Source organism: Triturus cristatus, chromosome 11 (genome assembly GCF_964204655.1).
Source record: "Triturus cristatus chromosome 11, aTriCri1.1, whole genome shotgun sequence".
NCBI classification, from domain to species: Eukaryota; Metazoa; Chordata; class Amphibia; order Caudata; family Salamandridae; genus Triturus; species Triturus cristatus.
Genome location: NC_140594.1, coordinates 110,080,304 through 110,102,576, shown reverse-complemented (window position 1 = coordinate 110,102,576; position 22,273 = coordinate 110,080,304). Strand labels below are relative to the sequence as shown.

Here is a 22,273-nt window from a genome sequence, read left to right as displayed (position 1 = left end):
GGGTTGGTGAGCTCCTTCCCCGGCAGGTTCCCTGTGGGTGTGCTTCGTGCTGGTTGTGGTCGGGGCGGTGGGCCTGTGGCCCCCGGTGTTCCCCCGTCTGTGGCTCCTCTACTTGCGCTTGTCCTCTGCTTGTGTTTGGCTGGGTTGCTTCTTGCATCCTGCGTCTGGGTCCTTGTTGCTTCCGGACTCCCTGTTGGGTTCCTGGGGGGGGGGGGGGGCTGTTGTGCCTTCCCTCTGTTCCGGTGGGTCTTGGCCTTGGTTGGCTGTTGGCTCCGGGGCTTTCCTGGTGGGCTTTCTGGCTGGTGTTGCTGCTTGCCTCTTCCCTCTTGCCTGGTGCTGTGTTGTGGTGCGCTGGGTTGGCTGTTGGGGTTTGGTTTCCTGTTGTGGTTTCCTTTCCCCTCATTTCTCTTCTTTGTGGCTTGCGGTCGTTTGCCTCTCGCTGCCGCTCCTTTTGCCTCCTGTGGTGGCTAGGTGTTGTGGGTCTTCCTTGGCTTCTGCCTGGGTGGTTCCTTGTTTCTTGGGTGCACTGCTTCTGTGCCTCTCCCTGTTTATGGGTTCGGATTGCCCTGTGCCCTTCTTTCCTGCTTTTGGGTGCCGCTCCCGATGTCCTCCTCGCCGTGCCTTCACTTGGGCTTGGCCAGTGGTTTTGTTGGTGGGACTGCCGGTTGTGGTCTATCCTCCCGTAGTGTGTGGGCCACGTTGCTGCGTCCCCGCTCCTCTTTTTCGGCCTTGTGCTGGTGGTTGGCTTTGCCTGGGTCCTGGGGCTCTGGTTTTCCCCTTGTGGGCCTTTTCCTTGGGCTTGGGGGTTTCTCGCTCCCGTACTGCCTGCTTTCGGCCTGTGGTGTCTCTGGCCGTTGCTCTTGCTGGCTCTGCGTGCTTTGTTCTTCCCTTTTTGGGTGTGTGCCCGCTCCCCCCGGGGGTTGTGCGCCTTTGGTTTCTCCGGGCTCCTGTCCTTTGGTTTGGGGGTGCCGGGGGTGTTCCGGGGTGCTGATGTGTTTCTTCCCTCCGGTCCTTGTTTTTGGGCCTTCCTTTGCGGGTTCCCTGCCTGGTTCCCTGCCTGGGTTCTTCCCTGGCCGCTCGTTCTCTGGTGCTTTTGGGCCTCTTTTTGGCCTCTTGCTGGCCGGTGGTTCTGGCCCTGTTGGTCTGGGTGCCGGGTTGGTCCTGTGTCCTTTCCTGCGCTGCTCCTTTGCGCCTGGCTGGTGTGCTGTGGTCTCTGTGTTGGTTGCCAGTTGTGGCTTGCCGGTCTCCCTCTCTGTTCCCCGGCTGCTTCTCCTCTCTTGGTGGCTTGGCTTGCTTTGGTGCCGGTCCCTGGTTCCTTCTTGGTTGGGGTTTTTGGGTTTGGGTCTGTTGACCCTTTGTCTCTCCTTTCGGGTTCTGCTGCTCCGTTTTGGGGCCTCCGGGATGGCTGGCTTGTCCGTTGTCCGGTTGGCTTCTTGGGTCTTCTGGGCTGCCTGCGTTGTTGGGCTGTTGGCCTCCTTGTTGGTCGTTCCTGTTTTGCCCCTTTTTGGGGTTCGCCTTGGGTGGTTCCTTGGTGTCCTCCTGACCCATGGGTCGGCTCTTGGTTGGTGGGGGTTTCTCCTTCCCGGTTCTGGGGTTTGTTTCCCCGATTCTGTGTTCGGCCCTTGGTTGTTCTCTCCTGGCTGTTCGCTGGCCGTGTGTGGAGTCTGCTTTGGGTGGCGCTTGTTGCTCTCCCTGGCCTTGCTTGGGTGGGTTCCTGGGTTCGTGTCCCTGTGTCTCCTGCCTTTGGTTGCCTCGGTCCTGGCCTTTGACTGGTTCCTGTGACCGGGTTTTTTTCTCCCGGCGTGGCGGCCTTGGCTGCGGCCTTCCGGTGTCTCTGCTGGGGTTGACGGCTTGTCTTCCTGCCTTTTGACCTGTGCCTTCTGTCCTTTCCTCTTTGGTCTTTGAGGCTCTGCGGGTGTTTTCCCCTGGTGTGTTGGGGTTGGTCCTGTGGTTGGTCGCGCTCGGTGTTTTTCTGAGTTTGACGTGCCTCTTCCTTCTCCTCTTCCTTCCCCTCGCCTCTTGGTGTGGTGTTTGTGGATTGGTCCAGCTGTGGGTCGCCTTCTTCTCTGTTCTGGGGGGTTCGCTCTCTGGCTTGCCCTGCTATGTTCCTTCCTGGGTCTTTGGCGTGTCTCCCTGTGCGTCCTGCTCTCGGGCGCTCTGCGTTGGGCCTGGATGTGCTGTTTTGTCCCTTTTGATGCAGCTGCTTGGTGCTGCCTGGGGCTGTGGGCTTCTCCCTTGGTGGTTTTTCTCCCGGGTTGTTTGTCCTTCCTGGCTGGGTTGCTCCTTTGGGGCGCTTCCGCTTCTCCGAGGTTCCCTTTCCCTGGTGGTTAGGGGTGGTGGTTTCTCTTTCTGCCCCTCTGGGGGTTCCCTTGGGTCTTGCTTCTGAGTGCGGGGCCTCCTTCGGGCTTTCCTGGGGGGTCTTGTGTTCATTTGCGGTCCTTTCTTGCTAGTCCCCTGCTTCTTTTGGGGTCTGGGTTCTTTTCGGCTTGGTTGGAGGCATGGCTGGTTGTGTTCTCCTGCCTGCTTTTTTTGTGGGCTCCCTTTTCCTTCTGTTGGGGACCGTTTTTCTCGGTCTGGTGCCCCTGGCTTTGGTGGGGTTCCGGTAGGCCGGGTTCTCTGCTTTGGTATTCTCCACTTTGTAAGGAATGGGACGAGGACAGAGGGACCTGGGGGTAATGTCCTATTACTTACCGGTAATCTTCATTACTCCTGGTCCCGTAGTCCTCGTCCCATTCCTTACTTCCCTCCCTCCCTCCCTGGCGGCCGGCCTTCCGGTTGTTGGCTTGGTATTTTCAGGCTGCATGCTGGGCTGGTACCGCTTATGTACTCCCAGCGGGAGGGAGTGGGTTAGGTATCCCAGCATGCTCCTGTTCTTTTTTCTGTCGCGGAGATAGTAATCTCCACTTTGTAAGGAATGGGACGAGGACTACGGGACCAGGAGTAATGAAGATTACCGGTAAGTAATAGGACATTTACATCGAAGGACTTCCAAGGGTATAATAGGGTTTAGTCAATCTTTAGTGTAATTTTAGAATAATGGGGTCTGAATAATTACCACACTAGGACAACAAGAGTAAGGTTTCTGCTAGGTGAGCGTGAGTACCATACTGGGAAGAGTGCCAGTCCTATCATACCTGTCGAAACGTTAACTTAGATTTGGCGATTTTTATTGGAGGATTCTTATTTTAAGTAAAAAGGGTCGTTTTTATATGGAGAAATCGTGCTATTTTTAACTGAAGGATAATCATGGTAAGATCATTGTGAAGTAAAGATTTGATTTATGGTTGCTGACCCACATATGAAATCTGTAATCAAGGGGGCTTATTTACAAGCCTCTTGTGCCACAATTAATTCACTTTTTCCCATGCTAAAAGTGACGCTCCGGCTGAGCAAGAGGCATGAAATAAGCCCCAAGGTTTTTTAGAATGCGTTAAGAGAATTTCTTCTGCAAAGGTCACGGGGAGAGGGGGGGTCACATACTGTTGCTGTAATGGCTTTAATTAATCGAGCAGTTTAATAAATGTAATCTTAATCTTCAATCTTTCATCCTTCGGGGTTGATAAAATGAGTACCCTTGAGTTGGGATCACATTAAACATCTATTATTCCTACAAGGAAATTATGCTTGTAACATATCTTGAAATGTGTAAATTGCTGCGGATGGAAACTGAAGTCGCCTGCTATTGTGTAATTGCTGTCTGTCAGTCGAATTGGTTTAATAAAAAAAGAATTTTCAAAAAAAAAACCATCTATTATTCCAGGTGACCCAAAGGATGAAGGTGCTCTTTGAAAATACTCCTTCTACCAGGCATAGGCGCTCAAGGTTGGCATATGGGGGCGCTGCAGCACCATGAAAATAACAATGCTGGAGTTCAGAAGGTGAATGAGCAATAAAGATGCCTTTAAATTACATTTTTAGATGGTTTTGTGAAGTGAACTATGTGACAATCTTGCTAGGTTACAGGGAGCGTGTAAGAAAAGGCTGTAGAATGCCAGTTTTGTTTCTAACAAAACATTTAAATTACCTGTAAAATGACAGTACAAATGTTTCAAACTATATCACCAGTTAGGAAATCACAAATAAAGGACATTTCTTTTTTGGTAATTTGGAAGTGTGATGGAAACAAAGAGTTTAATAGGATCATCACAAATTAAGACACTTTAGTTGGTGATGTGCAAATGGCAAATATTTGTTGAAAACCGCCTTCCACACATTATCGTTTGTTGGCTTCATAGATTTATCAGTAAGCCTGCATGGCATTATAAAGTTTGTGGCCATTTCTACAGAAAATGTGCCGTCTGTAAATTACAGTGTGCTTCCCTACCATGCTTTAGTAATACATTTGTGACAGTGTGCTCCAAAATGCACCACCAGCCACGACCACACCCTTACCACTCGCCTGGTGAATGGCCGTGGCTCATTTACTATACTTGTTCTTTGCATAAGACTTGGATTTTTCACAATCCCAATGACTTTAGAGATGTAATATTAATGCCAGCACCCCACTCTTAGAATGATGCCAGCACCCCCGCTATCGTGTTACATTTAGTTATTCTGTACATCCTTTCTCACAAGTTTTTATTCCAGATTCCGGGGTCTTGAAGAGCGTGCAGACCTCAAGCAAGAGTTTTTGCCACAGACCATATTTGTGGACACATATATTTTCTTTTCAGGCAAATCCAAAGATCTGGATCCACACTGAATGAATTCCAGCCCTGGGTCTAAAGTCCCATACTAAGAGCTTGAATCCAGAATTCATGCAGAAAAACTATATATGGGACTGAATCATGCCCCACAACATGGACACAATGTAGGGACCACCAGGGATTGCAGCGGCGACCTCTGGCTTGACCCTTGCAACAGCTGGCACTGCCTTTGCTACAAAATCAGTGCAGAGGAACACAGGGGCAGCTCATCCTTATGGGCGTCGATTGAGGCTCTGCTCTCCTTCTTTTCTACCAATGTTTTATTACACTAATAGTGAATAATACAAGTGTAATAAAAATGGAGTACAATTAGCTGGAGTGGGCCTTTTCTGTCAGCTGAGGTAAGTTAAAAAAAAATGTTTAAATGTATGTTGTGCATGTGCTTCACGGTGAGTGTTCATGTGAGAGAGAGCATGTGTACATGTAAATTTGTGTGTATGTGTAAGCATGTGTATATAAGTGAAAGTGAGTGAGAGTCAGTGACAGGCAGTGAATGATAATGTGTGAGACTGAGTGTCATTAAGAGACTATGAGTGGGTCATAGTGAGTGTGACTGAGTGAGAGTAAGAGTGACAGCAAGTGAGTGAGAACGAATGAGTGTGAGGGAGTGGAGTGTACGAAATTTTGAGAATCAATGTGAGTCAAAATGAGTGAGAAAAAAGAGTAAGAAAGTAAGAGTGAGTGCAAATGAGTGTGAGTGAGAAGGTATGATTGAGACAGAGTGAATTTGAGTGAGAGTGAGTGTGAAAGAGTGAGAATGTGTGAGTCGAAGTCAGTGATAATATGTGAGTGAGTGAATGAGCGAGAATCAGGTCATAAGAGCAAGAGTGCATACAAGAAAGTGAGTGACAATGGATGTGTGTGTACAAGTTAGTGATAATAATAGGTGAAAGTGTGTGAGTGAAGCAAGAGAGCATGAGTGAGAATGTAGTATTATGCTTATGAGTCTGCCATTTGCCCTGGCATTTGACTGAGCTCTTCTAAACTGCCTGCACCTGGTCTGCTCTGACTTCTGCACTTCCCACAGCACAGAGATACCCCTTAGGGGGTCATCCAGGCGCTTTACAAGTAAATAAAATAAATTAATATAAAGTGACGGTAATACTTGTCTTATGGAGGTATGAACATTCAAAACGTGTAGTCAGACTGGTCCTCGACATCCCCTGCCGCAGCCATATCACCGAACACCTCTGAGAACTCCACTGACTCCCAGATAACAAAAGAACCACTTTCAAGCTCCTCACACCTACAAAGCTCTCCACAACGCAAGACCAGCATATATGAACCACTGCCTCTCATTGCATGTACCCACCAGACACTTCCGCTCTGCCTAACTGGTTCTGGCCACCGTACCTCGGATCCACAAGACTTAAACCGAAGGGAGATCCTTCTCCTACCTCTACCTCACCGCCAAGACCTGGAACACCCAGCACTTCCACCTAAGACAATCCCCGTTTCTGACCCAATTCAGGAAGGATCTCAAGACCTGGCTCTTCGACTAAACCCCATCGCACCGACGGATCAGCAGTTCCCCCCCCCCCCCCCCCTCCCCACAGCACCATGAGACCCTCATGGGTGATTAGAAGAGGTTTTCAAACCCTGATTAATGAATTGATTGATTGATCCATAGACAAATACTGGTGCTGGTAGTCCTTAGCATGACAGGCATCTATGACACAATACTGGCATACTGGAAGCAATTATTGGCATAATGGTTAAATACTGGTATTGGCATAGTGAGGGGTACTAAGTACTGGAGATAGTACTTTGCATAGTGGTAAAATACTGGTACTGGCAGACTACAGGTAGTTCCGGGCATATAGAGCACCCGTGGAAAAATACTGGATCTGGCACACTTGACTAAATTCTTGGCATGGAGGGCACCTGAGATAAAATGAGGACACTACCCACTGGGGGTAATTATTGCCAGGTGGGAGTACAACTGTGGCTTATGAGAGAAGGCAACAATGACATAATGTTGGCCGTGACATACTGAGGTCATTTTTGACATAAGGGCCCCCCCAAGGTATATGGATAGCATTAATGCTTAAATTCGGTTTCTGAGATATTGTATGAATGTTTGTCTAAAGTGGCACCCATGAAAAATTACTCGCCCTGGATCAATGGTGTTCATTTCTGACATATGAAGATACCTATAGAACATTTGAGAAAATATAGGGTCTACTCCTGGGAGTGTCAGGTTGCATTGGCTTGGCACATCGTGAAAGGAGTTGAATATTTAAGAAATGTCCCTTCAGGGCCTTTTGCCTTTTAAACAAATGTATGTCAAAGTGGTGCTTCAAAATGCACTATTTGACCCCATTTAAAAAAACATAATTCTGTGGCAGAACCCCCAAACCTTTTTAGAAGAGGTTTGACTTGCTACAATTCAGGGCTAATAGTAGCAGAACTTTCAAAAATTAAGTTAGCAACTTAATACATGTGTCTAAAATAGACGTGTATTTGTTGTGTTGTAATTGTAATCATGCAGTTATTATGGAACTTCAGTGATGTCACTTATTGTGATGTCATCAGGGTTAAGCTCATGTGACATCACCTCCTGGGATAATTCAGGGTCAAAGATCACATAACATCAAGAACTCGAATGTCATTAAGGTCAAAGGGCGTGTGATGTAACTATTCTTTCCCCTGGCCTTTTGGTGAATCTACGTCAATGCCCCACGAGCTGTCACCTCAAAATCAAAGTGCGAGGCAGTGGGTTGGGACCTGCACTCATGTACATAGAACCTGCACCCCAGGACCAAGACACAGAGAGCAACTGGGGACCTGCACTCATGTACATGGAACTTGCACCCCAGGATCAAGACACAGAGAGCAGCTCACCTGCACTCATGCACATAGAACCTGCACCCCAGGATCAAGACACAGAGAGCTACTCACCTGCACTCCTGTACATGGAACCTGCACCCCAGGATCAAGACACAGAGAGCAACTCAACTGCACTTCTGTACATTGAACCTGCGCCCCAGAATCTAGACACATAGAGCAACTGGAGACCTGCACTCATGTACATGGAACTTGCACCCCAGGATCAAGACACAGAGAGCAACTCACCTGTACTCATGTACATAGGACCTGCACCCCAGGATCAAAACACAGAGAGCAACTCATCTGCACTCATGCACATAGAACCTGTGAAGGTAGTAACCCATTAAGGGCCACCTGGGTCACTTTCGACCACCCCTTAGCCTTCCTAACAAGTGACAAGTCGGTCAGACAGTAGAGAATACAAACAATTGTTTTATTGGTAATTTACACTGCAGTGGAGCCCAGTCCGATCAGTACCCGTAGATGTCTGTCGAGGAGACTGACTCCCCAACACATGGTAACGCATATTCACACTTCAGACAACCCCCAACCACGCCTCCAATGGAAAGTTACTGGCCTGAGCCGTTCATGAACAAAGAAGGCACAGAAGGATGGGTTGCCAGCTGCATGGCGGGTACACGTTATCACTATCTCAGGTTGCCTTATGGAGCCTGGCTCTTCCTAACGTGCAGGGCTATGAAGGAGGATAGACATGCGGAGGCAGAATGGTCTATTCATTAGTGAGTCGAAATCCAGCCTTGAACACAAGAGATAAAATAGCTGAACACAGTCTTTTGTTGATACCAGGAATATAAAAATAAGGAGCTTGAATCAGCTACCACCTAACATGGCCTACGGAATACAAAATGGCACCGAAAATGCTTACCTAAGCTTGTATTGTAAATATGACTTCATAGGGCACATTTTAGGCCTAGCGGTTACTTCTAATCATAGCCTTCTAAATGCGAACATATCATAACGTAAAATCAGTCCACCTGAGTACATAAATTGTCAAATTCCTTTTAGCATTAGAAGGCTACCTTTATTAGAGCTATCAGGTAATGGTCTGTACAATTCTAAGTAGGAGAGCATAATTGTAATCTGCATTTTCTTCATTCAATAGTATTGTTAGGTAATCATGTAAGTACAAAAAAAGTCAATATTCAAAAATGCCCTAATCTAGATCATCAAGTCTTGCACATCCTGCATCATCATGCCAGTAACTTTAGCATCATTTTTTGCTATTTTGGGTGTAAGCATGAGCTTACCCACCCAGTAAGAACAACAAGCTGGGAGGCAATTAACACACAGGCAGCATGAGAAAATGATACCTGCAATGGGCACCAGGGTAAGAAGTAGCTTTCAACCCCAAGTAGTTAGCAAATCCCAGAACCACCCAGATTAAGACCAGGTCCCATTTTCTTGGTGAATGTCAGAAGCAAGCTTGTGCAATTTCTGTATGGCTGCATATACATCCGGGGCGTGGTCGGGTATGTAAACACAACAACTACTGCCGATGATGCGGCCGGCTCCACCCCTATCGGCAAGTATGACGTCTAACACCATCCTATTTGGAAGAGCAACAAGCCTGGTAGCTTGAAGCTCTGCTGTAATATCGGTCAGTATCCCTGCAGTAGTATTAATAACCCCTTCCACTACTCTAGTGAGGCGACGAATACTACAACTGTTGTACATGGGGACCCAGAAAGGCAGAATACCCTTCATTGCTTCAGTAAATTGCTGCAAGGTAGTATCTGTTGGGTCTATATTTTCTGTATCGATAACTCTTTTGACCCGAGGCAGGTATATATCCCTGTGCTGTAGCCTATGATCTTTGTGATAATTGGATGGTATACAGGGGGCAACAGAAAAGAGACTTAATATATACCAGACAGACCCTTGGAAGCCATATATATGCTTGAGACCCACAGACTAAGTATACATTATGGGACAGGAGTAGAGGTGGACTACTAGTTGTGTTCAAAACGGTATGTATAATTGCAATTGCTTTTTCCCACTGGGACATTTCCAAACCTCTGAGCACAGAAACTGTCCGTAATATTTACTACTGGCACTGGCATTGCTCTGTCTTTGGTAATATTGCGTGCATGGAAAGACTTAAAGTACTCAGTGACGTTAAATCCCTGAAAATCCAACAGCTCGCTCTGGAGCCAAGTGGCATTTTTCTTACGTTCATAAACATTAATGCAGGCATCAGGATATAAAGTACCCTGTTCTCCTCCTTCTCCCGGGGTAAATCCATGGTGTTCCACTATGTATCCCAACAGGGTCTCATAGTCAGATTGGGTAATATTCATAGCATCATCATGATAATGGATAAACACCATTGAAAGCTACTGGAACCATGACTCACAGCTACTTAAATATGACATGGTTAAGGAAACCAATATATCACTTTTATGCATGACAGAAGGGAGTATCCCACACACTCAGCAATCGGTAACATTGGATGTCTGATGTGCTTGATGGAGCATCTGAAGGAAAACATTATCCACATACATCGGTTGTTCCTCTCTTTGTGCGGGGCCAAAGTATCAAAGATATGTTCAGGAGGGACGGGGGTTGTTTCCAGCAGGGCATGCACAGGATATTTCTCTTCCAAGTACCACACCACCCCAAATACTGTTATAAATACTACAAAAACAAATACTGCTGCTACTATCCTACTCTTAATGGACCAACTAGATCAGCCAGGACTGCTCGGCACCACCTGAGGGACTGCTAAGGGCTGTTCTTCTTCTAAAATGGGATGCCCAAAGGGATACATTATCAATAATTCGTAACTGCCAGTGGAAATCTGTATACTGGAGCCAACAATAACAAGCAAAAAGGAGCACAAAGCACCCAGTGTCCTTCAGAGCCTCGCCGGTAGACTCTTATTGTTCATCTCCGATATGCATTTGGCGGTGGAGCTGCGTGATCACAGCCCTTGCTGAAAAATGCATCAGCTTCTTTCAGCATAGGGCCCCATCCCTCCTGGGAGAACACCCTCAACTGATCCTGTCCAGTGTCTAGGACAGTGCACCACTCTTCTTCTGATCCTACTGCTATCACCGGTACCTTAGACAGAGTACCTGCACCCTATTCTTCATCCATGAAGTCCATTACTACTCTTCTGACTTTCCCTTCGGTGCACTGTCCTTCCGTCCGGGACGCAAATTGTATCGAGCTACTCCAGGTACAGTGTTGTCACGGAAAAGAATCTGAAACTCAGGGGCAGAAGGAGACTGAGACTCAATTGTTGGAGAGCTGGACAAGTGTTGCTCTTGGGAAGCTTTGATCTCTGGAGGTATAGATTCCTGCAAAACAGTGTCGCTCTCCTCTTCCGTCTGTGCCCAGCCCTCTCGGGCATCAGAGAAGGGGATGAAACAGGGCACGCGTTCAGTTTCGTGGTCTGCGATGCCCTCACTCACTCAGCGGTCATAGGGAAACAGGAGTGGAATCCTGCGGGTATGTGATGCATGAATCCAGTGCTTCCTTCCGTCTACTCTCACTGCCGTACGAGTGTCGAGAAGGACCAGAAAGGGTCCATTCCAACGAGGCTCCAGACAGTTCTTCCTCTGGAAGTTGCGGATCAGGACATAGTCTCCAGGCTGCAGCTGATGCCCAGGCCCCTCGGGTACTGGCCGTAGTTTCTCCTGGACCTGTTGATGAATAGAGCGTAAGTCTTTAGTCAGTTCATAAAGGTAGTCCACAAGCAAGGGGTACTCTATCTCGGAGAAGCGTTTGGGGCATGGGAAGCGTCTGGGGCGTGGGACGCCCCATTCATTCGCAGGGTGGCCAAAAACCACCTCGTATGGGGACAACCCTTTCCCAGAATGTGCTGTTTCCCTAATGGATAACAAAGCTAAGGGTAGAGCATCTGGCCACAGCAATCCTGTGCTTTCCTTTATTTTGGCTAACTTCAGTTTGAGAGTACCGTTGTACTTTTAAACCAAACCTGCTGATAGGGGGTGATTTGCTGCATAAAATTTCTGTTTAATGTGTAGACCGTCACATACCAGTTGTATGACCTTGAATTGCAGTGACTTCCGTTGTCACTCCAGATTAAGCGCGGCAAACCAAACCGCTGGAAGAACTCCTTCAGCAGTGCCTTCGCCGTCGCCAGTGCTGTATTCTCTTTGGTGGGGTAGGCTTCGATCCATTTACTGAACGCACAAACCACCACCAACACATACTTCAAATTGTTCACTCGTTCCATTTCGATAAAATCCATCTGGAGGACCTCGAAAGGGAAGAAAGGCGGTGCAAAATTACCAGTGGGTGTAGGGGTGCCCTTCCCAGGATTGTGCATCATGCAGATCATACAATTTTTCACTGAATGAGCAGCTACTTTGGGGATATTGTCATTCTGCCATACAGGGTCTAACACCTTACATATTCCCTTAGCGCTAATGTGGGCTGGGCCATGTGCTATAGTGACAATAGGGAGCACATATGCATTCGGGAACCTCCATCTTTGTTTCCCTGAAAGATCTGTCCAATACCCATCCTCATCTAGACACCCCATACTCTCCTGCCAACTCATCCATAGTCGCCTCTCTCTGTATCTCCTTGACATTGTCTAGTGTGTCTTCAAACATCCCATTTTCAGGTACCCACCTAGCTGGGCCTGCCACAAACATTTTTGTCATCTTTGATCTAGCTGCATCCTTCGCAGTCTGATCTGCAAGCGCATTTCCTCTCCCTACATCATCAGTAATTGCCTTATATGCACTACACTTCACTATTGCTATTCTTCGTGAAAGTGTCAGGGCAGATAGAAGTCTATGTATCAAGGGGCCATTCTGTATTCGTGAACCATGTGATGTTAAGAACCCTCTCTCCGCCCAGAGGCGCCCAAAGTTATGAGCAACCTCAAAGTCATACTGGCTGTCAGTATAAATATTGACAACCAGTTCTTCACTTAACTAACAAGCCCGAAAAAGGGCAATGAGGTCTGCAGCCTAGGCTGACTTTTATGGAACACGTGATGTTTCAACAACTGTACGCAGCGTTGTTATCGCATACGCTGTAGTAGTGGTGAGATCCGGTAACTTAAAAAAAGAGCCATCGACATAGTCGATGGCATTAGCTAAGTCTATTCGTCCCTTCGTCTCTTCCTCCATATGATATACACAACCGTGCACATCGGCATCTCCATCCTTCGAAGGGAGGGGTAGTAACGTGGCTGAGTTCAGAGTGGCACTGTAACGCCCTGAACGTCTCAGGATCGTTTAACAGACACGACAATGAGGACGCAACCACTTGTGAAGGGTTAGTTCTTTTAATGAAGGCAAATAAAATACAAAGAACAAACAAAAGTTATAGTCACTGGAATCCTCCAGGCTAAGTACGTTACCAGCCCACAGCACGGATGGTCCTAACCGTCCTCTGCATATACGCCGATCCCGGCGTATGGCAACAGAGGGCAGAAATGAAATGGCCGACAATGCCAATCGGTAGGCTGTGAGGGGCACGAAGAGTGTTGGGGAGAATCGAGGAGTCAGGGAAACACCCAGCCGGGGTCTCTACCTGAAGGGAGCAGCCGCTCAACCTCTTCCTCAGACTGCACCGGGACGCGGAGTCACCTCCTGGTGATGCGTCACCGATACCCCAATCACAAGCAAGAAGACTGAACCGAGAGCAGCCGCTCGATCGATCCTGTGGACTTCCGAGTCTGTAACGCGGCAAACACCTCCTGGTGTGCGTTACAGCTGGCAGTCCCTGTGTCTCTGGTCGGGCTGGGAGTTACGACTCCAACCAGCAAAAGCGCCACTGCGCTTGGACTCAGCCGAGTCAAAAAGCGAAGCTCAATGGTTGACCGGTAGAGCTTCCGGGTCCTTCACAGGTGACGATGGGGCAAGACACGGCCCAGGGAGTAACGACTCGACCTACCTCCGTTCTTGCCTTACTGGAGCACCACTCCGGAACACTGCTCTTCACGAAGCAGGTACGTCGGTGTAAACACAATATCCGACAGCCTTGTACCTCCCGGTTCCTCCCTTTATAGGGCGTGTTTTCCTTGAGTTATGTAACAGCTCTCCTGTTTACATAAGGGCGTGTTTCCCTTGAGTTATGTAACAGCTCTCCTGTTTACATAAGGGCGTGTTTCCCTTGAGTTATGTAACAGCTCTCCTGTTTATATAAGGGCGTGTTTCCCTTGAGTTATGTAACAGCTCTCCTGTTTACATAACCTCTCAACCGCTAAGCATCCTGGGAGATGTAGTCCGTTTTCGCTGGTTACCGTTTTCCTCCCCTCGTATGACAGGAATTCTTGACAGGCACATCGTTTGATGGTAATATGTGGTGCAAATAAGGTTATGTCATAGCCAGTCAAATGTGCACTAGTAAGGTGATGCGTCTTTGTTTTGCTCAGGAGCGTATCCACAGCATGAGGTACCATAACTGCGAAGTCAATATCAAGAACGAGCCCCGCTGATTGTCTGATAGAGACTGCCATGACCGCAGCAACTCTCAGACAGCTAGGGAGAGCTCTGGCGACGTTATCCAGAATAGCGGAAAAGTAAGCACAAGGCCTTTGCCTACCACCAAAGGTCTATGTTAAGACAGAGAGCACACAGCCAGCCTTCTCATGTACATAGAGCACAAACGGCTTCTGATAGTCAGGTGTACCAAGCACAGGAGCAGAGCAAAGCGCAACCTTTAATTGTTCAAAAGCTTGCTGTCATGCAGGTGTCCAAGGTATGGGTTCATGCACATCTTTAGTGGTTAATTGGAGCAGGGGTTTTATTAGTAGGGAATAATTAGGGATCCAATGACGGCAGTACGAAGTAATGCCAATAAACGCACACATGTCACGTTGGGTTTTAGGGACAGGCATGTTAGTTATCGCAGCAATGCGCTCAGGCGTTAGTCTACGACCCTCCTTCGACAGTAGGTGACCGAGGTAGGTGATCTCCTGTCGAGAATACTGGAATTTGGAAAGGGACACTTTATGTCCATGCTGTGCCAAATGCAACAATAATTCAACAGTGGCGTCTTTGCAGCCATCCTAAGTGTCAGAAGCCACCAATAGGTCGTCAACGTACTGCAACAAGACATTACCAGAGGGGAGTGTCAATGAATCCAATTGCCCCTTCAAAGCTTGACTATAAATATTAGGGCTCTCCGTATAGCCCTGAAGAGCACGACAGACTTGGAAGCTCCTGCCAGCTATGGAAAATCCAAACAGATATCTGCTATCTGGATGGATTGGAATGCTAAAGAAAGCATTTTTCAAATCGGTCACGGAGAAAAATGTCGCTGTGGGAGGAATCATCGTTAACAATGTAGCAGGAACCACAGGATATTGAGGGATCACAATCTTATTGATCACACGCAAGTCAATGACAAAGCGGTAAACATCAGGGTGAGCATCAGGGGCATCAGAGGGAGCCTTCTTAAGGATAGGAAGAATAGGGCAATTGCAAACATTCGCCACTGTCCCCTCAACCACCCCTGTCCTTATCAAATCCTGAATTATTTGCAAGAGTGCTTTCTCCCCTGCCTTTGGTATCTTATACACAGTAGGACAGCATTAGCCTTGATCTTGATAGAGACAGGTGGTATTCGCAACAACCCCACGTCCGCATCCCCTGTAGCCCATAAAGTACGCGGTACATCCTTGAAATTGGCAGGGAGGGGGCATCTTTAGTAAAACATTGTTTTGCACTGGCCATCTCTGGGCCAACTGTCATATAAACACCATCTGGCGAACAGAATATAGTCACATGTAGCTTCTTCAATAAGTCTAATCCCATCAGATTTTCCACACAATTCGTCGTCAGTAAAAATGGGGAGTATTAGCCGTATAAGGGCCAATAGTCAAGGCAAGGGCTTGGAAATGGCTTGGAAATGGGGCTCACAACCGGCACGCCAGAAAAACCTATTGAAACATGTTGGCCAGACAGAGCTGCCCCTGCGACCAGCGAACGAGAAACAGAGCTGTTCATAGCACCAGTATCAATCAGGAATGTCCTTGTCGCACCATGTATGTCCGCCCCGACATAAGGTCCACGCTGATCTACAGGCACTGAAACTGGTCCCTCCCCCTGTCCCTGGCAATCCTAGCTGTAGGACATTCCCATCACTTCATCCGTATCATAATCATCATGGTAATATTGCCCTCCTCGAGAATCATCAAAATAGTTCCTATTCTGATTACCCACCGACAAATCCGCCCTCTGCGGGTCATCGCGGCTGCCTTCACCACGTCCACGTCCACGTCCTCTATAACCCCGACCTCATGGGGCCGCAACCTTATGCAACAATTCTGGACATTCTCTTCTCCAATGCCCCTCCTTTTTACAATATGCACATTGGTTTGGTCCAACAGGTGCGCCCGTAGTACTATTTCTATTTGGCCGAGGCAACTGCTGGGCCGATCCGAAACCGCCTCGTCCACTGCCATTGCACCTTGTCACTTGCTGCATTAACACTTTCAACTTCAGGTCCTCAGCTTTGTTCTACACCTTCTCCTTCTCCTCATTCTCACGATTCTCATAATACTGCGCCATACTCAATGTTACAGATGGGGAGGAAGTAGTCCAAGTACTTTCTGAAGCCTGCAGCCAAGCTGCAATCTCGGTAAGCAACTTTGTAACAAATCTGTTAACAAACATTCGGGCACCACCCTCCACCAACAAGTCTTGGCCACTGACGTCCAAGAACACCCCTTCAAACCTAGTAAAGAAATCAGAAATGCTTTCATCCTTCTTCTGACGGCACACTGCTAACTTGTCCCAATCAACATCTCTAAGCGGAATAAGGGAATGCTTATAAGTAATGATACGGCTCGGCAAGGCTAATATTTTGGCCCTCTGCTTCTCGCCAGGCTTCTGGTCTTTATCCCATGCCCTTATCTCATTCCAAGTCCCCCTTAATTCTACTACATGATCCTGCGTATGAACCTGTCTCCATATATCCACCGGTACCAAGAGTTCCAAAAACAGTTCAATATCAGCTAGCGTCATTACCGTAGAGGAATTTGCCTCCGTCAACTCCTTATAGTAGGCTGTTGGATTCCTCCTAGGATCCGGCAACGGACTTTTGAGAGATAGTACTTCACTCCTCTTCCAAGGAGCTCCATTGCTCCTGAAAATGAGCCCCTACCCATTGCTGAATCACAACGTTCGCTGCATTATGCTGCTCTGGGATTTTGGGATGGTAGATGGGGAGTACCTCCTACATTGGGAACTATGCACCCAACATCGGCGTTTTCTGGTACAATCTACTACGATAACCAATCAGTGTTGCAAAATTGCTAAAGACATCGTTGGGGGACAAATAAGTAACGTACACTCTATCTCGAATGTCATATATAATCTGTGGTGCTACACCACTAAAACACCAGTCCCACAATCCTGTTAGCATTGCCGACATGTGTTTAAGAGCATGCTGTTGTACAAACGGCTCATAATCTTTCATTACACTCCATACATCTTCCACACTGTAAATCAGATTCTGAGTCCACTGCGCAGCCTGGTCAGCCACCATTCTTTTCTCCTCGTTTCCAACATCCGATCTCATCAATGCTCTTCCCATCCGTTCACGCTCCGCTGCCCAATTTCCCTCAACCTCTCCCCGCACAGGTGTCCCAACATTTAGCAGCATCGGAGTTGACACACTGGGGGGAGACAGAACAGATGAAGAAGCAGGCAGCAGCGTTAACAACAGCTGCGAAGAAGGGGTAAGAGAGGGGAAAACAACGGATGTAGGAGCATCAGACTGAATAGGAGAGCTAGCGTCCCCCACAGCAGCAGCTGACACAGACAAAGAGGAAGCAGGCGGGGCCGGGCCGAAGCCGCTGACCCAGAGACAGGAAGACCAGCAGCGGCAAGTGCAGGGTCTGAGGGTTGGGATGCCGGAACAACAGGGTACACCCTCTGCGGGGCATAAGGAGGTGGGGGTCGGGTGTCTAATAGTTCTTCCACAAAAGCAGCACCTTCGTCTCGAGCTACATAACTTTTATCACTCTGCAAATAAAACTTTCTGCCAGCGCATTCTATACCCTTCTCTATTTTCTCTCTATCATAAGCCATGGCTTTCTGCGTCACTGTCTGCACCTTGCGCCTCCTGGTCTCCTTCTCTGCCCTCATACGTCACTGCTTCGCTTCTTTCTGCCACATCTGAAGATTGTCAAACATCGACTGTCTACTTCTTTTAGCAAATAATTTGTCCTGCAGGAAACTCAATTTGTGTTCATCAAAGGTACTGTTATGGGTGGACAGAACTCAGCAGCCGTGGCCTAAACTCAGCAGCATTGTCCTGAGATTTATTTTATGCTTGAATGTTTATGGGTTAAAGTATTCAACACCATGAGTCATTACATTGGGTATGCATCTTGTTATCCGACTGCATCTTGATATTAATTCACATAGTATAGAAAAGCACCCAAGCTTTATATTATTCAAGTATGACGAGTTATTCTGTGACAATGTTGTCAAAATATAGTTTTGTACTCTGTATAACACGATACCATTTGTCTGAGCATTGTCAATAATATGGGCTAGAATAGTCTTAACTGATTTCATCATGCCATGTGCCTTTTTCAAGCCGGCGTGCTCCTAATGCTAATTTTATTAAATCCCCAACTGACAATTCAAACGTGCTCCCAAAACATGATGTTCACATCAGAAGCAACGTGGACACGTGAAAAGGATTACAGGGCCTGATAGACGGCTTTGTCTCCTTTATGGAGAATTTAGACCTGTCCCCCAATCTATCCAAATCCTATATCATGGAAGTGGGGAAAAAAACTAACAAAAAATATGATTATTTGATTGGCTCTCATCATTTGGAAAAGGTGCACTCATAATTGGGGATTTTATTTGACACACGCCTTAACTTTAAAGCCCTATTAGAACAGAAATGTCGCACACTAGCGAGCTGCTCCGGGTCAATTATGAATTTTGCACGAAGGCTGGGGCGTTGGTCCCTGGAGCAAATATTGAGACTATACAGCTCTATGTGTTGTGCCAAAATTCTCTATGGAAGCGAGGTATGGGGTTTCATTGATATGCAGCACTTACAAACCGAAGAAAACAAGTATCTGCGGCGTCTACTCAAAGTGCCCCAGAGTACACCGTCACATCGCATTCGTGAAGAATTGGGTGTTAGTTATCTTGGAGACAGGTTGGAAGTCAAACCCCTAACCTGCTGGGCCAAAATTTGGACAAACCCAGAGGCCTCATTTAGCAAGCAGATCATAATAGACTGTCTTGCCCGTGACCGGGGACTGCACATCCCCTGGCTTAAGTACGTAAAAGAGTCTCTAGTAGGCATAGGAAGTGCAGACCTTTTAAATAACCCCAAAAAAATGCTAGTCCAGGATAAGGCCTTGGTGAAAGATCGGTACCAGAATTTTGTTACATCACTTAGGGATGATAGGGAGCTGGTCAAGACAACAGTCAAAGCACACCTCCTGACTAAATCATGTCCGGGTATTGATCCTTATTTATCTAATGCCCATGACAGATTTTTAATGACACGTTTTAGGTTTAATCTTCTACATCACATATTAGCTGATCCGGCAGGATAATCCCTATCTATAGAGTTGAAGGGTCCGTGCGGCTGCGACCATCGGTCTCCGCAGGATGCCCTTCACTTTGTTTTATTATGTACTTTTTATTCATATACTAGGAGCTTGTTTTTAAAAAGTATTTTAAAAAATGCTAGATTTAAACACGCTTAGGTGGCCCTGTTGTTTTTAAAATTGTCCCCAGATGCATTAACTCTGTTCTGTACTGTAAACATTTTGAGGGCAGCTGTCAGACTTAGAAACACAAGAGGTACTAGGTGAATAAATGTGGTACCCAGTGCGATTCCGTCAAAGGTCTTAATATGAATTTGATCAGGGGAATGGTTCGCTTAATCCAGGAGGGATTGAACATGCACTTATTTTAGGCTGTTGAATTGTTTTGCATTTCTCCTATTATGTGATGCATCCCTTCTGATTTTTTGTGATTGGTGAGGCTAGTCCTGTATTGGCCCTAAATATGAATTTTATATATATGTTAAGGGTTTTTTATTTATGGATGGACTAATGTGGCCTGATTTTATTGTGATCTATTTTATTTGCACTTTTATGATATTTTTATATACCGAATAAAGTATTTTGAATTGAATTGAATTGTTAAATCCCCAACTGACAATTCAAATGTGCTCCCAAAACATGATGTTCATATCAGAAGCAACGTGGACACGTGCAAAAAGTCTTTTTGTGCACACGTGTAAGTTAAGAACCGGAGCTGAGCGCGTAGCTATTTAAACCACGCTCGCCCTCGACGTCACGCTTCGCTTTTGAAACGCTCAGCACTCACCTGGCTTCAGCGTCGCTCCTGTCTTCCCCGAAGTGCTCCAGTGAAGATTCCTGTTCCGGTGTTCTCAGCCTCCAGCCCTCGGCGCGTCTTTCGGTCCCAGGCAGTTTCTGCATTCCGGTGCCCCAGTCAGTCTTCCGGCTTCCTAAAAAGATAAGAGACAAAGAAAAGAGACTTGAAAATCGGTCATTGACCAATTTGACAACCAAGTTGGTAAAGTAACTTCTAGATTTAAAATAAACGCAGTAAGATTTTGTTACCTCATTTGAGTGACTTTGACTTAAGGAATAATTCCTTTCACGAACAACAAATCGAAAGAGCACAAAAGACTAAGAAACTTTGTATTTGAATTATAAAAGTTTAGAAAACAATAACGCTAACAACAATTAAGTTATTGAAGTCTATTGAAAAAGGACATTGTACTGGAAATTGTTTTTTATTAAACATTTCTGCAATGTTGACAAAATTAGTACAACCAACAGAACAAACTAGCCAGTATTATAGTACATCCATATACAGTATGCCGCCAGATGTCATACATATGTTCACAAATTGCTACAGTTGTCCTGTCAATTTCAAAGTAGGCAATGCACTCTACTAAGTCAGAACCAGGAACCAGGAGCCAGCACGCAACAGAATCGCATAGAAAGACAATTGTAGAGGACTACACAGGCAATAAGCAAAGCTGTTACATTGAGTCAGATCCAGCTACAGCAAGGGGAGTAAACGGCATGCCACCCCTTCATTCGGAATGTCCCCCCCTCACACCCCGCCTCACCCCACAGAGATCACTCATTCAAGGTATTACCTTCTGACTCCATGCCTTGACGCTCCTAGGCCCAACTCACAAACGGTTCCCAGATGTCGCGAGGTTGGGACGCAGTCGGCATCAACTCCCAGAATGTGTTTAGCTGCGTGTACCCATACGTTACGTCAGTCAGCCAACCTTTCACTGTGGGCACCCTACGTCTGCCCCAATGGAGCGCTACTTGTCGTTTAGCAAATAATAGGAGCAGCGCATGCAGTTTGCGTGATTTTGGTGGAGTGTCTCTGACATACCCCAATATCCCAAGCATAGGGGACGGGATGTCTGAGCGACCAACAATTTGGTTTACCAAACTAAAGATCTGAGACCAATACCTCTTCAATTTCGGGCAGCCCCATTTTTTTCAGACCTATAGGGGTTCTATAGAACCTGTGTAAGTACTTAAAGTGTATTAGTCGTAGCTTATAGTTGGGCGAAAGCTCAGTAAGCTGCCCGCAGCAGAACTCCCACTGGTCCTCGGACAGCGGGGATTGGAGCTCCTCATTTCAACACTGAAGGGACTTAGGCGTTACCACCGGCGCCGTGTTTTGCATATGTCTGTATATACGAGTGACTAGCTTGCGCGGGGACGGGGAACTCACCACTACCTCCAAAGCAGTAAAGGTCGGTGGAGCTTCGGGGAAGTCCCTGCTCATCGCTCGGCATGCCGCCCGCAGTTTATGATACAAAAATAGTTCAGAGAAGGGCACAGTGCAGCCCCCCTCGATCACCGGAGGGGACATGAACCTGCCGCTAGGGAAGAGGTCTGCAAAGGTATGCAGATGCAGTTTCTCCACTAGATGCTTGGCTACTCCATCCGCAACACACGGCAGCATCGGGTTATGTAACAGGGGGAGCGAGGGGGCATATAGCAATGGAACCCCCGCCCTTTTTCGCAACTCTTCCCATGCCCATTGTAGTGTCCCGGCAGTGTCCACATCCGCTCTAGGGCGTTTCGCCTTGGCGCATATTGCTACGTTTAGGGGAAGGGGCGCAACAGCATCCTGCTCCACTGCCACATGTGGCTGAAAGGGAGTCGGATGGGTCCAAAAATGTAAAAATTGAGCCTGAGCGCAGAGGGCATACAGCCTCATATCCGGGGCTCCCAGACTGCCCTGTCTCAAGGGCAGCGCAAGTATGTCCCATGCCACCCTAGCCTGTCCGCCCGCCCGCCCATGCCAGTGTCACTAAGTTGGATCTCAGGGTGGTGAAGAAATGTGACGTAAGTGGAATAGGTATGTTGACAAATAAGTAGAGGAATTTGGGTAGTATAATCATTTTGGCCAGCGCAATCCGCCCCGTAAGGGACAGGGGTAGTGAAGTCCAGAGCTTCACCTTCTCCCTCAACCACATCATTGCTCTTCCATAGTTAAGATTCCAGATTGTCTGAAGGTTCCGACTGATCCAAATCCCCAGGTATTTGACCTCATCCGCCTCCCAGCGCAGGGGGTATTCGGAGGACACCTCGGCGGTATTATCAGTCAGGGGGAAAATTACCGACTTGGACCAATTAACGGAAATGCCCGCGAGGCCTTCAAAGCGGACAAATTCCCGTAATATAGGACTCAAATTGACTTCAGGATTGATAAGATAGAGGGTCACATCGTCCGCGT

At 47.2% G+C, this 22,273-nt stretch overlaps 1 protein-coding gene across 2 annotated transcripts in view; it reads right to left on the bottom strand.

The window, feature by feature from the left end:
• The window catches only part of LOC146783439 (T-box-containing protein TBX6L-like), a 134,234-nt gene that overhangs the window by 102,911 nt on the left and 9,050 nt on the right, over window positions 1-22,273 (bottom strand). For both annotated transcript variants that reach the window (XM_085633876.1, XM_085633877.1), the window contains exon 2: window positions 19,859-20,000. The gene's annotated coding sequence lies outside the window, so the exon portion shown is untranslated. The remainder of the gene's footprint in view (window positions 1-19,858; window positions 20,001-22,273) is intronic.